This window comes from Vipera ursinii, assembly GCF_947247035.1.
Source record: "Vipera ursinii genome assembly, chromosome: Z".
NCBI classification, from domain to species: Eukaryota; Metazoa; Chordata; class Lepidosauria; order Squamata; family Viperidae; genus Vipera; species Vipera ursinii.
Genome location: NC_139517.1, coordinates 48,516,801 through 48,530,827, shown reverse-complemented (window position 1 = coordinate 48,530,827; position 14,027 = coordinate 48,516,801). Strand labels below are relative to the sequence as shown.

Genomic DNA, 14,027 nt, shown 5'->3' with positions numbered 1-14,027 from the left:
CCCAGATCCCTTTATGATCTGAAAATTGACGGCAGGGTTCCCTTGGAGAGAGGGGGTCCATACTCTGTAAAGGGAAGCAGAGTCCCCCAATACTCCTTTTGGTCTGAAAACTGTAGATGGGGGCAAGGGTCTTCACTAGGAAGCCCAAAATTCACTGGGGCCCAGTGAAGACAAAGTGAATCCCTACATCAGGAATAGGGAAACATGGGAAGCTCTAGCTTGAGGGTCATGGTAGGCTCCCCATTGGAAGACGTGCTTGATGCCTGGGACAGGAGGCAATTCCCTGTCTAGGCAGGTTTGAAAAAGAAAAAAGTGAAAGATTTGTGTAAAAAATTGGACTTTGTTCAGGGCTTTGCTGAGAAACCAATTTGGCTAAATAAAGGTACTTAAAAGGAAATTAAAATATAGGAATAGTGATTTTTTCTCTCTCTTTCTTTCTATGCAACCATGTGATATGTTTAACAGGAGGGCGTTTTCTGTGGGTGCGCCTGACCTTTGGAACCGTTTACCGGTTGAGCTCCGGATGGCTCCCGACCTTCACTCCTTCCGACGTGATCTAAAAACCTATTTGTTTGAACAATCCGGCCTGGTCTGATGGGTTTTAATTATTGTTTTAATATAATTTATTTTTACATTTGGGCACTAGGGTTTAATTTGTTTTTAATTTTGTATTTTGGTTATTTTGGTATTTATGGCCCTGTTCACCGCCCTGAGTCCTTCAGGAGAAGGGCGGTATACAAATTAAATTAAATAAATAAATAAATTTGAGTCCCCTAAGTTGAGATTTCTGGTGAGAATGACCAGGAAGTGTAAAACTAAGACTTAACTCCAACTGCTTGTGAAGCTAAAATGAAACTAACCTTTAGATGACCCTGACTGTTAACTCCAACTGTTTTGGAGGGAAACTTTGAACATTCATATTTGGGCGGGTTTTTTCCAAGTATTGTGATTGGTTAAGGCCCTGTGGGTTCAGAGTATACATTACAGGCAATTGCCTGCAGTTCTCCAGTTCTAGTTTGAGTCAATAAATAATGTTGTAACTATGCTGGTGTGCTCCTTGCCTACTGAAGACCACTACTCAATAGTGGTGACGATGGTGGGATGCTGCAGAGGAGAGAACTGCTGCTAACCAAGAGACTGAAATCACTGGGTGATATGCTGGATAAAGAGCCCTGGCACGCCTAGTTCTCACCCCACCCCCGCCTACCAATAGAGGCACGCTGAAATCACTGGGTGTCAGACCAGGTAAAGAGCCCTGGTGGGACCACGCTCCCCACCCTGTCTGCCAGTAAGACACGCTGGAGGCACAGATATACCTGAGGGATCTGTCTCCAGGATCCCAAAGTGCAGCACAGCTCCAATCACAGCAGTACAGGCATTAAACAGGGTTTCAAACAAGAAGCAGAGTTCCAAAGATGTGACCAGAAGTTGTTTAAACTATTGTTTGTCACAAAGTTCTGAAAGCAGCCACACCCCCTTTATACCTTATGGGGTGTGGCTCAATGACTCAGCTACTCCCTGACCCTCCTACCCAACCTGTGTTGCTGCAAACACTTGGCCCTGCATCTTTCTTGAGGGTCTAGCCATGACTCATCTTCGCTAGACTGCTGCAGCTGCTCGAACTCCCTCCCAACCTGGCTACTCCCAGTCTGCTTCTCTCGGCCTTCAGATGGAGACAGAGGCCTTGCCAGAGAGGAGGGCCCCGATGAGGGAGGCCTTGCCAGTTCCTCCCCATCATCCTCAGAGTCCTCTTCCTTGGTTAGGACAGGCACGGGGGTCGGGGCCACAACACTATCCCCCACCGCAGGGCCCTTCCCCGGGTCTGACGGTCGGGATGCGGTTGAGATGGGAATTGTTCGTGAAACGCCCGCACAAGATCGGGGGCACGAACTGCAAAGCATTGACCCAGGAGAGGTCCTCAGGCCCATACCCCCTTCCACTCAACCAAATATTGAAAACGCCCCTTAAGCCAATGGGAGTCCCGAATACTGGCCACCTCATACTCTGCTGATCCGTCCTGGTCAGGTGTAGGCAGTGGAGCAGGAACCGTCGGGCATCGGAGGGAACACGAAGGGGCTTTGGGGACCAGCAGGGATCGGTGGAAGACTGGGTGGATCCGCATGGAGCACGGCAGGGTCAACCGGTAGGCCACAGGGTTGATGACCGCTTCAATAAGGAATGGGCCAACGTATCAATGATCCAATTTCTTAGCCGGTCGGTCAGTCGGGAGATGCCTTGTGGATAACCACACTTGCTCTCCGACTGCCAGCGGTGGCATTGCTCGTCGGGAGCGGTTGGCAAACCATTTATAGTCCTCCTTGGCCCGGATCAACTGGCGATGTACCAATTGTTGGACTGCATACAACTCTGACAGGAAGTCCTGGGTCTTGGGAAACGGGGAATCTGAGGGAGCCAGAGGGAAGAGCACCTGAGCCCGCAAGTCCACCGGCTCATGGACTGCGGCCAAGGATTCCGCCGGTAGCACCGTCCCCGGGGGCAGTGGGTCCTTGGTGCGGAGGTACTCCAGCTTGTGGGACAGGGCATCTGCCTTCTGGTTGTGACCGCTGGGGATGCAGGTCACACGAACGTTGAACCAGGCGAAAAACAAAGACCACCGGATCTGCCACTGGTTCAACTTCTTGGCCATCTTCAGGTATTCTAGGTTCCAATGGTCCATCCGGCCCTCCACCTGGTGTTGGGCTTCCTCAAGATGATGCCGCCAAACCTCGAACGCGGCCTTGATAGCCAGCAACTCTTTTTCCCAGATGGTGTAATTGCGCTCGGAAAGATTGAGTTTCCGCGAATAGTAAGCGCAGGGAAAAAGTGTGCCACCATCCACCGGGGCCTGCAACAACACCGCCCCAAGAGCCACGTTGGACGCGTCCGTCTCCACGATGAAGGGACGATTCGGATTGTGCTTTTAAAAGGGGGGATGGAGTCACAGATCCATGTCCAGCTTCAAATATTAACTGCAGAAACACTACCATTTCTGCAGGTCTGGATAATATGCTTATTCTGGACACAGGAATTTCCAAGGCTTCTGGTGACATCAGCCTGAGGTTTAACAGATATCTGGAAAGGTTAAAGAGCCACAAGAAAAAAAATACAGAGAGATAATCGGCTTGGAAAAAATCCAGGGGAAGAAGTCCTATGTTTTAGGTTATTAACAAATAGGTGAGGATTTGCAACAACCACTGGAAAATGTGCCAAAGAGCAAGGGAAACATGCTTCAGTTGAAAAATGGGGGAAGCGGGCAGAGGGACTACTCCCTCCAAACCATAAGAGGTGGGTACAGGTGTCTACAGGTGTACAGAGACTGAACATCTGCACAGGAGGATCATGACTCAAGAGGACTAATCCTGGGTGTGGTGCCACAGCAGGTTGGATTTGGAAAGCCCTTATATAAGTGTCCTGGGGCAGAGTTAAACCATTGCCCTCAATTATTTTATGATCCAGCTACTGCTTCCCATCCCTCCCCCCTCATTTGAGCATTGCAAAACAACACAGTTGGGCAATCATCTGAAATATACTATCTCTCCTATAATTGCCCCAAGAAGAAAGCAGTTATGCTGTGGGAAGATGCTACCAAGTTCTGAACCAAGCTCATGATTATTTGACAGCAGATCTTTCAGGGACTCAGTTTTGAAAATTTGAGAATTATTTTTAAAGTATACTGCCCAATGCTAGATATAGTCTTCCCCCCTCCTCAAGCATTATTATGGGCAATTCTGTGTAACTCAACGCGAGCCTCTTCCAAATGTTCAATCTCTGCCAAGTCCACCACAAAAACAATTCCATCTGTTTGGCGCATGTAAGATTTCCAGAGAGGACACAGCTTTTCCTGGCCACCCACTTCCCATACTTGGAAAGTGATGATGCAAGAGCCTCCCACTGGCACCCGGATCTTCTCCATGTTGAAGCCCTTGGTAGGTGCACTCTTGATAAACTTCTGAAACTTCAGACGGTAAAGCAGAGATGTTTTGCCGGCTAGATCTAATCCAGCCACGACCATATGCAGAGTCTGCAAGTGAGGCAGGAAAGGAGGCAAAGGTGCCAACTGATTCCCCATAGTCATTGAATTGACACCAAATCTTGAAAAGCACCAATAGATGATCACTGCTCATGGCATCTAAGAAATTATGACAACAAGAACAGTTGTTAATACTTAAATCCATTATGGTATACAGTATTTCTGTTGGATCACACCAAAAGATGTACTCTTCATCTTCATATTCTAGCTTTTTGCCACAGATGCAGGTTCATCTTTTAGATTTAAGTACAAAGCTGATGTATTTTTTCTTTGGGACCTATATCATATATGAAGATATTCTTCAGATATCCAATATAAATCTAAATTAACAGAACTCTTAAATACCATAAGTAAAAATTTACATTGACCCGACATATAAAAAAAGAAGACACCAACAAAATACCTATTGAGGCATTCCTTTGCAACAGAAAGAAGAAGCTGTGATTCCACAGATTCTGTTGCAAATTCCCGGTCTAGATTATGCCCAAAGTAAAATCTCTCTTTACAATCCACATTAAAGAAACTTCTGATTTTCAAAGCTTGAACCTTTTCTTCTGAGTTGGCCTAATAACATTATTAGCCTAAAACAAAATTTAAAATGTCTATGACTAACATAAGTAATCTTTATTTTTTGTATTATAAGATTTTTTCCCATTTATTCAAAATATACATACCATTTTTTCACAAAAAATGTGTTCTAACAAATGCAGGTTAAATTCATTCTGATTAAATGGATTGGGACTTATGAAAAATATTACTACTATATAACATTTCAGGAATTTCATCCAACTGTATGTAGTAAAATGTAATTAGGATACCAGGAAGTATTTTTCCTTTGTTTATTATTCTAAAGGACAAACAAACAAACCATCTCTCCCAATCCACATAAAGGCTAGATAATGATCAGCCAGAATTAAGTAATATCCGCACCCCAATTATGGACAATTCATAACCCGCTAATAATAATGATTCCCTGAAAACAGGAATCAATTTTTATCAAGAATAATTTCCAGTCTTCAAACTGCTATCCATCACAGAGACAAAAATTACTATAAAAAAGCTGTATCAGGTTTTCTACTATGACAGCAACTGCACTATTGCTCTTAAGATGAAGCAGGGACCCTTACATATAGGAGGAAAGAATATTTGCATACAATCAGAAGAGTAATTTTTCCCTTCTTTACTAAACCCAGCCAGATCTGGACATTAGATAGGTATGTTCAATGCCTCTCAGCTTAAATCTAGACCTTTGGGCTCCCCCACTGAGAATACAAAGAAAGAGCAAGGTCTGCACCAAAGAGCAGGCTAGAAGGCAGAGACAGGTTGTAGGGTTCAAATCTAGCCCTATCAGATGCAAGCGACTGCAGCAGACTTAAAAATTGAGACTAATTTAAAAACGTGGACCGGCAAACATTCAGTCCACACATGCATCAGAGAAGGAACTTGCAAACAAAGTTACTCCAATTTTCCCTGAAGCTTTTTATTTTTTTGCTTCCTTCCTACAATTCAAACAAAGGAGGTCGTTTTGTTGCTTCAGTTATAAACTAAAGTGACGTGACCGCAAATCTCGCAGAGCGGCTTCTGAATCCGCAGGTAGGCGACGAGAGACCACGCAAGCGATCCAAATCTTTTATCTCTGAGCTGCCCATTTCTTTTAGAGAATTTGAACAGTGGAAAAGAGTTAAGCCCGCTTAGAAGCATCACCCTGGATTTAAGCCCCAACCACCAAGCGAGGGGAAGAGTGCATTGTAATCACTCCCCAGAGAGAAGGTAGTAAACTCCTCGTATATTCAGTGTGTTTTTCATTTGCAGTACTCGTTCGATTTCTAACATGAAATAAATTTAGTACTGAAAATAGGTGCCGAGATTCGGCCCAAACTCAGATCTGCCTAATGAAAACTAGCCAGAACTTTACCTCCATCGGCGACCCAGCTGATAACTGAACATCCGCAGTCCACAAGCACCCAGCCGGCGCCTCAGAAACTCTTCATGCGCTCAACCGCCAACTACCAAAGCAGCAGCTGCGATCGCGGAAAGGAAGGTGGGGCTTCTTCGGCACCAGTCAATAACTGCCTGGCGTGTGGATGGCTGCAAAGAGGCGGAACCTTGGTGGAGGAGGGAGCAGGAGAGAGCCAACCAAAGGCTCGCGAGAGTTCCCTCTCCTACTGCGCTCGGTCCGGGACTTGTTTGAAAGGGAAGCAAGGGGGGAGGGCATCCTTGTGGCCTGAGTTACTTTTAGTTCCCAATTCTGTACCTTAATCTGGGGTTATGTGAAAGAGCACAATGAAGCCACAGCGTGTCCCCGGGCAGTGTGCAAAATTTGTTTGCTTCTGTCAGTCGCATAGTTTATCACATTTATCACATATTCACTGCCCGTTTTGCACTTCGTGAAAAATCGTTCTGGGGCACGCTGAGCTCCCGAGCCCTACTCGCTTGTGAAAGACATGAAATCGAGGTGGAGACAACGATCCAGAGCACAGGCAAGAGGCTTCCTTCCTGGGGAATCGCTCCCAAACCAGAAGTTTGGGGACCAGCTATTCAAAGGAATTCCAAGTCACAGGCCGCCTGCCTGTGTTCCTAAACATTTAGCCATAAACCACGGTTTACGGCCTAATGATTTGGGTCCGTATAAATGCTACACTAAAAAAATCCACAGGGCTCTGTTTTTCTACGAAGAAGTTAATAAACCTAAGTCTGCACTTTTCTACTTCGCAACGAATTGTCATCGGAGGCACTCAAGACTAAAAGCATACTACGGTATTTATTTTCCTGAGCAACCGTAATCACTACTACTTTCCCCTGAAAAGTGAGACAAAAGTGTAAAGATCTTTACTAGACCCAGGCTTTGAACTGGCAGTAACGCCATCCTGTATGCACTCTTGTTAATTCCAGAATAAAGGTTTACAAAGCGGAACCTTTGGAAGAGGAGCTTGCTTTACCGAAATTGATCAGGACTTTTAAGATTTCCATTATTTCCCTAAAGCTTCCTTGTCTCCCCCTCCCTCCTCGTTTTAAAGTACAAGGAAAACCAGAACTCTCGGTTTTCGCTGCTCTCTGGTGGCCAGTTGTGCTACGTGCAGGAAGGAGAGGCTGGCGTCTCCTGAGTTGCCCAGCATCAGAGCATTGTTTTTTTTTTAAATAAATTTTATTAAATACACATTTAAAAACAAAAGTGGACAAGATTCAACTTCCCTAGTTACAACACTACTGTTAGTATTTTCTTATGTTACAAAGAAAAATAACGAAAACCTAAAATACAGTCTATAACAGGACAGAGTATATAACAAGTTATACATATAACATCAGTCATTTTTAATGAACTATCATTCCATCCTCAACGATATATTTACATATCTTTCGGTTATATCCAATACATAGATACTAATAAAAAAAATCCTTACATTGTCAACAAATCAACCAGTGTTCGTCACAGTGATCCTCCTTAACTCTAACCAATTATACAAATTTTGCCAAATTTCATAATACTCCGTTTCGTTCTTATTTTTGATCTCTAGAGTCAACCTGTCCATTTCTGCGCAGGATAAAATTTTATCTATTATTTCTTCTTCAGTGGGTGTTTCCTTTCTTTTCCATTTTTGGGCATATGCCAGTCTTGCTGCAGTTAAGATATGTACTAATAGGTAGAGAGATGCTTTACTGAGATTGTCATTAATAATCCCTAATAAAAAAAATTCTGGTTTTAAATCTATTTTTTGTCGCAATATTTCCTCCAACCAATTTTTTATCTGCTGCCAAAAAAATTTCGCTTCTGAGCATTCCCACCACATATGATAGTAAGTCCCTGGAAACCTTCTGCATTTCCAGCACATTGGTGATATTTTTTTGTCTATTTTTACTAACCTTGTAGGGGGAAGATGACATCTATAAAACTTCTTGTACAAGTTCTCTTTGTAGGAGGTGGCTAGCGTTAGCCTCCTATTTCTCTCCCATAATAATTGCCAATTATCTAAGTCAATATTGTAGCCAAAATTTTTACACCAGATTAACATTGTTTCTTTTACCTGTTCTTCTAACATGTCCTGTTCTAATAAATATTGATATACCTTTTTTATCATTCGATCTTCTGTTCCTAAAAGAATTTTATCTAATTGTGTATGCTCTAATTTTATCCCTGGTTCTTTTTTTATCTTTTCTGTATCGTGACTGTATTTGTAAGTATGCCCACCATTCCAACTCTACACCATCTTCTGATAATCTTTTTCTTGTTTTCAGGTCTCCATTGTCATCTAAGAGATCTTTATATGTGATTACACTTCCTAGATTTATAAATGTGGGGTGCATAAAAATCTCTAATGTAGATAGCCAACTGGGAATTTCTATATAGTTAAACTTTTTAATTTTTAACCATACATCTAATAATGCTCATCTAATATAATGATTCTGAAAGTACTGGTGGGCCCTATATTTTCCATCCCACATTATAGCATGCCACCCAATTTGCATGTCATGACCTTCTAGCGCTAGTAGTCTTCTGTTTTTAAATGTATCCAATCCTTTATCCATACCGCTATTGCTGCTTGATAATATTTTTCCCAATCTGGGAGGCTGAGCCCTCCTCTTTCATTTGCATCCTGTAATATTTTAAACTTGATTTTCGGTTTTCTACCTTGCCAGATAAATTTAGATGTAATTCTATTTAAATTTTTAAAAATATCCTTACCTAATTTTATTGGTACGCATTGGAATAAAAAGAGTAATTTGGGCTTTATATTTATTTTGCTATTCTTCCCATAAAAGAGAGCTGCAAGTTTTTCCATCTATCTAGGTCTATTATAATCTGGTCAATTAACTTATCATAATTATCTCTTTTAAGTGTAGCACATCTTGCTGATAATTGGATCCCCAAGTACTTTATTCTTTTAGATGTCTGGATGTTAATTTTTTCTACTAGCTCAGTTTCTTGTAAGTTGGACATATTTTTAACTAGCATTTTAATTTTTTCCTTCTTGATTTTTAATCACGTAACATCTCCATAATTTTCCAGCACCTGTAATAATCTTGTCCCAGATTCTAGAGGGTCTTCCAGAATGAAAACTAAATCATCCACATAAGCCTGTAGTTTAACTATCTCTTTTCTGATTTCTAATCCTTTAATCATCTTGTCTTTTCGGATAATTCTTGTGAGTGCTTCTAATGAAAGAATAAATAATAAGGGCGATAGTGGACAGCCTTGTCTCGTACCTTTTTGTATTTGAATGCTATTTGTTAATTCTCCGTTTATGATTACTTTTGCCTCTTGCTTGGAATAGATTATCTTTTTGTTTTCTATTATCTTTTTGTTTTTTCAATCTATAGGCCAGCCATCTCCCAGGTTTACGGTATTTGCCTGCTCAAAAAAATAAAAAAAAAATTGTCTAGCACTTTTTATTTTTTGTGCCATTTCTCCCTTTTCTATAATATTCAATTTATGCTTATTTAAGTCCAACTGTTGTTTTAAATCTCTACATTGTGGGTTTTTCTGTAGTTCTAATTCTAATTTTTTATGCTCATCCTCTGAATTTTTTCGATATTGCCTTTTCTTTTTATTGTCATTGGCCATATATGCAATTGCAGTTCCTCTCATAACTGCTTTGGCCGTATCCCATAGATTTTGAGTGTTAGTCTCCTCTTTCTTATTCATCTGGAAAAAGGTCTGCATTTGTTGCTCCATCTTATGTTTAAATTCTGTTTGGTTTAGAGTTGCCTTTTTAAGAGTCCACCTCCTTGTTATTGTCTTCTGTTCTTTCCATTTAATTACAATGGGATTATGGTCTGCCCAAGTATTAATATCTATTATTATATCATCAATATCTGAATTTAGTTCGTTGTCCAGACCATATCAATTCTAGACCATGATTGATGCCGCCCTGAATAGTATGTAAATTGCGTTTTGTTCAAATTTCTCTCCCTCCAACTATCTTGAATATTTAATTCCTCCACCATTTTTTAAAAAAGTACCAGGTAATATTCTCCTAGTTCGTTTCCTAACTTCCTCACTTTTATAATCTAATTCTCTGTAATTGCGTTAAAATCGCCCATTATACAAATATTCTCATATTCCATATCAGCAATAACATTATGCAATTTCTTATAGAATTGTCTTTGTTTTTCATTGGGAGCATAAATTCCTACCAGGGCGACCTTTTTTTTGTTCAAGGAAATTTTTATAATCAATATTCTACCTTCCTCATCTCGATAAATTTGTCTTGCTGGGGTTCTTTCTTTAACATATATCACAATTCCTCCTTTCTTCTGCTGTGAAAATGATACAAATTTAATTCTTAGCTTAGGGTAGTTTAATAGGTCCTGATCTTGAATTTTTATGTGTGTTTCTTGTAGAATTGTTATGTCTAAATTTTTCTTATTGAGCTTGTTCAAAATTATATTTCTCTTGGCTGGGGAGTTTAGTCCATTCACATTTAATGATAGTACTGTTAATATTTCTATATTACTGCCTCTGTTTTGATCTTGTTGCCCTTGTCGGTCTATCTTCCTTAACTTCTTTGTGTCTACTCTCATCATTGTTGTCATGGTGCATTCTCATTTTTTCTCTTCTCTGTTTCCTGTTCTTTATCTTGTGGTTCCCATGTCTTTCTATTATATCTCTCTGCATTATTCCCTTCTTTTAGCTCTCTTTCTTCTAATACCTCTTCTTCGCCTAGATGCCGCTGGAAAAACTCCTCTGCTTTATCAATCGAATCTAACCTATATCTTTTTTCTTCAACCACCTAAGATTAATATTTTGTCTTATTAATTTTGATGTAATATATTGGTAGGGCCTTACCCTCCTAGGGACTTGTTTGAGTACAATTAATTGTTTACCTCTATACTCCTTGTCCTGTGCAAAATCTCATCCCTAATTGACTTCTTCACAAATCTAATATGTACTTCTTTGGGTAAGTTATTTCTTCTAGCGTAATTTGAGTGAATTTTATAAGTCTCATCAATCTCGTTTGCCATTTCTTCCCTATCCCTAGGGCCCTTGCTAGCAATTCCATCATCATTTCTGGGAGGTCCTCCCCCTTCTCTTCCTTCACATTTTGGAAATGTAAATAGTGGTCTGCTTTTTCAGTTTCAAGCAGTATGATGGTTTTTTCTAACTCTCTGTTTGCATGCAAAAGTTTTTCATTCATTTCATCTACTCTTCTTTCCTCCTTATTCATTTTATCCTCCATTTCTAATAATTTCTGTTCATTTTTCAGTATTTGCTGGTGGAAACATTCAAATTTTCCGTCCATTGGTCCCGCTCTCTCTTGTTCTCCAGTATCATTCCTTATTTCACCTATTTCTCTTTTTAAATCCTCATGATTTATCATCATAACCTCTTGCATAGATTGTAATATTGCATGTATGTCTTTAAGTGAACTTGCTCTCTCCCGCAGCATCATCTACTCTATAGATCTTTGCCCTACTGGACTTAATTCTGCTGATGAGGCTTGGGTCAACTGCCTTCTTCCAGTCCCAACTCTTGTGAGATTTGGAATGCTTGTCATCTTTCTAAATGATGTCAGCCAACCCTCCCACTTATACACAATCTTTGTCTTTCCCTCCGCCACACTTGGGAAATTTATCGTTTGTCCAAGGCTATCCTCACTAGTGCTTTTTATCTTAACAATGCTAGATTTATTGCTAACACAATATCCAACCTATTACACCTATTACACTAACACTTCTAAGAGATACTAATCAATATTAATCAATTTCAAATGTCTATATTCCAAACAAACCTAACTTTTCTATATATAAACATGTAATAATAATCTAACCATTAAATTACCTCACTAATATAACCAATATTATTCAATTCTTTAACAATAAAAACCAGATTTCACAGTCAGTTCAGTTATGGATATTATTCTATGCAACATAGAGACAAATAGCTTTTCTCTCCCTCCTTAAACATTCAACTTTTTGTTCCTACTTAGTCTGCTCCAAATCAATCTTACCATAGGTTATATTCAGTTGGTTCTTATTTGTCTAAATTCTCAAAACAGTTACCATTCCTCCCTTTTGTTTTAGAGACTTTTTAAAACAAATAGTTCACTTCTTATGTTATAAGTATCACTTTTTCCTCCTTTGATGCTAATTGGTCATTACTTCTTCTAGATGTCCGTTCTCTCAGCTCAGTCTGCACTGTCACTCTTCAAGTTTATTTTCTTTTGTGTTAAACTCCTTTTTTGGCTTTACTGCAAGAGCCAGAAAGAGAAACCACCCCAATCTCCAGTCCTTACAGTCTGTGAGCCTGTCGCTTTAAGGTCAAATCTCTTTTTCCCTCTGCCTCCTTCTCACCATTATCTAACAGGGGAGATGGATTCCCCTTTCGCTATGGGGCCTCTCCTCTTATCTTCTCTTCTGTGAAATTCTCCGGAAAGATTTCACCATCCAGAACACTTACAGGAGTTTGCTGAGCGTATCTTCTGCCAGGTTAGTTAAATCACTGTCCCGCTGGCTCACCGCTATTTTTGACAGCTGTCATTTCTTCACAGCCACCATATTGGGCCATCTCCTTCACCCGGCTCTCTCCTAGGCTTTCCTGCTTTCTGCAGCTCGAACTGCTGTCCTGAGCTGCTCAGCTGGGCGCCTCTGCTTCTAATCTCCCTCCAAGAGATCTGGGGCTTTTTAAAAAACCACTGGGAACAGAGAAAAAGCTGTGAGATCGGCAGGCTCATTCAGAGCAGCATTTCAACACAGCCATTCTGTTTGACAGCTGGCTCCGCCCCCCCGCCCCCCCCCCCCCCCCGCATCAGAGCATTGTTGAGTCTTCACTCACTGAGCCTCTGTCACTACAACCAAGACACTGGTTTCTTCTTCCTAAGCCTCAGAATAGCAGGCTGCAGAATGGCTGCCTACCATTGGGAAGCGCGCCGCAGGCAGATAATAATGGAGCACCGGCTGCGGCTAATGCAGGTGGTCGGAGTGGGAGAAAGTCCTGCACAGATAAAGGGGCAGCTACTGCCCGGGTGAGGTGGCGGGGGCGGCCGAGAGGGATAGTGGATGCAAGTAAAATGGAAGAGCCGAATAACCTGGTCATTGGAGGTCATACCTGTTTTTAAATGTGATCTTCAAACATCTGAAGTTTGTAGAATAAGTTCTGGAAGGCGCTAAGATAGCTGATGCATCGTAATACATTATCTTTAAAGCAGAACAAATGTAAGCAGAGCATCTCCATGGAAATTGCCCTGTCTTAAGAGGGGGTACTTCTGCTCCAGGTTTTTATTGCATTTTGTAATCCTCTGACTTTCAAGAGATCCAATAGCTTTTCTATCATATCTATCTATGCTGCCATAGAATATGCTTATTAAAAAAAGACAGAATATCTGCATAAACTGTTTTGAGTGATGAGGCTTGCTCACTAGCCCTTCCACCCATCCCAGAGTATTGTTGTGAGTTGGTGTTTTCTAACTTCTACAAACGTCTAGCTTGACATTTGTAACCGCCTGCAGATTCCTCCTGCCTCTATTGCTTTGTTTACTGTCACTATCATTACTAAGATAGTGAGAAAGCCTGACCAATTTTATATACCTTAACATTACCCTAGTCCAAATAAGAAATACTTTAGTAATTGTGACTGAGGCAATGGATGAAACTTAAGACAACATCCAACATCCTGGCAATATAGCAGAAAAAGTTGTTGCCCGGATACATTTGCATCTTGGTTAGGTGTAAGTAGGGAAAGACTTGGGTCAACCTGTCTTCTGACTTACACTAGTATTTGTCCATGGTCACTTTAGTCTGGAGAGGCCCAGCCATGCCAGGGTGTCTAGTGACTTGTCTTGTTTCTAGGGATATGACAAGCCTTCTATGTCCAAAGCAAAATACATATGCTTTGCTCATAGAAGACCTGGCAAATCTGTTTTTTTGTTTTTGGCCTGGCATTTTTGGATGTGGGCCGGCAAAGCACCAGATGTTTTACCAGAAGGCAAAGGTGCTTAAAGAAAAGTCAGGTGCCAGGCACTAAAGAGGAGAAATAACATAATCAGAAACCATATGGTAAACA

The 14,027-nt window shown here is 41.0% G+C and overlaps 1 long non-coding RNA gene across 1 annotated transcript; it reads right to left on the bottom strand.

The window, feature by feature from the left end:
• Positions 1 to 2,410: 2,410 nt before the first annotated feature.
• On the bottom strand, positions 2,411 to 6,151 carry LOC310649714. The gene is made up of 3 exons (XR_014494296.1): positions 5,946 to 6,151; positions 3,863 to 4,129; positions 2,411 to 3,072 (listed from the first exon to the last, which is right to left on the bottom strand). It is a non-coding gene; the product is annotated as an uncharacterized lncRNA (long non-coding RNA).
• Between the last annotated feature and the right edge of the window lie 7,876 nt (positions 6,152 to 14,027).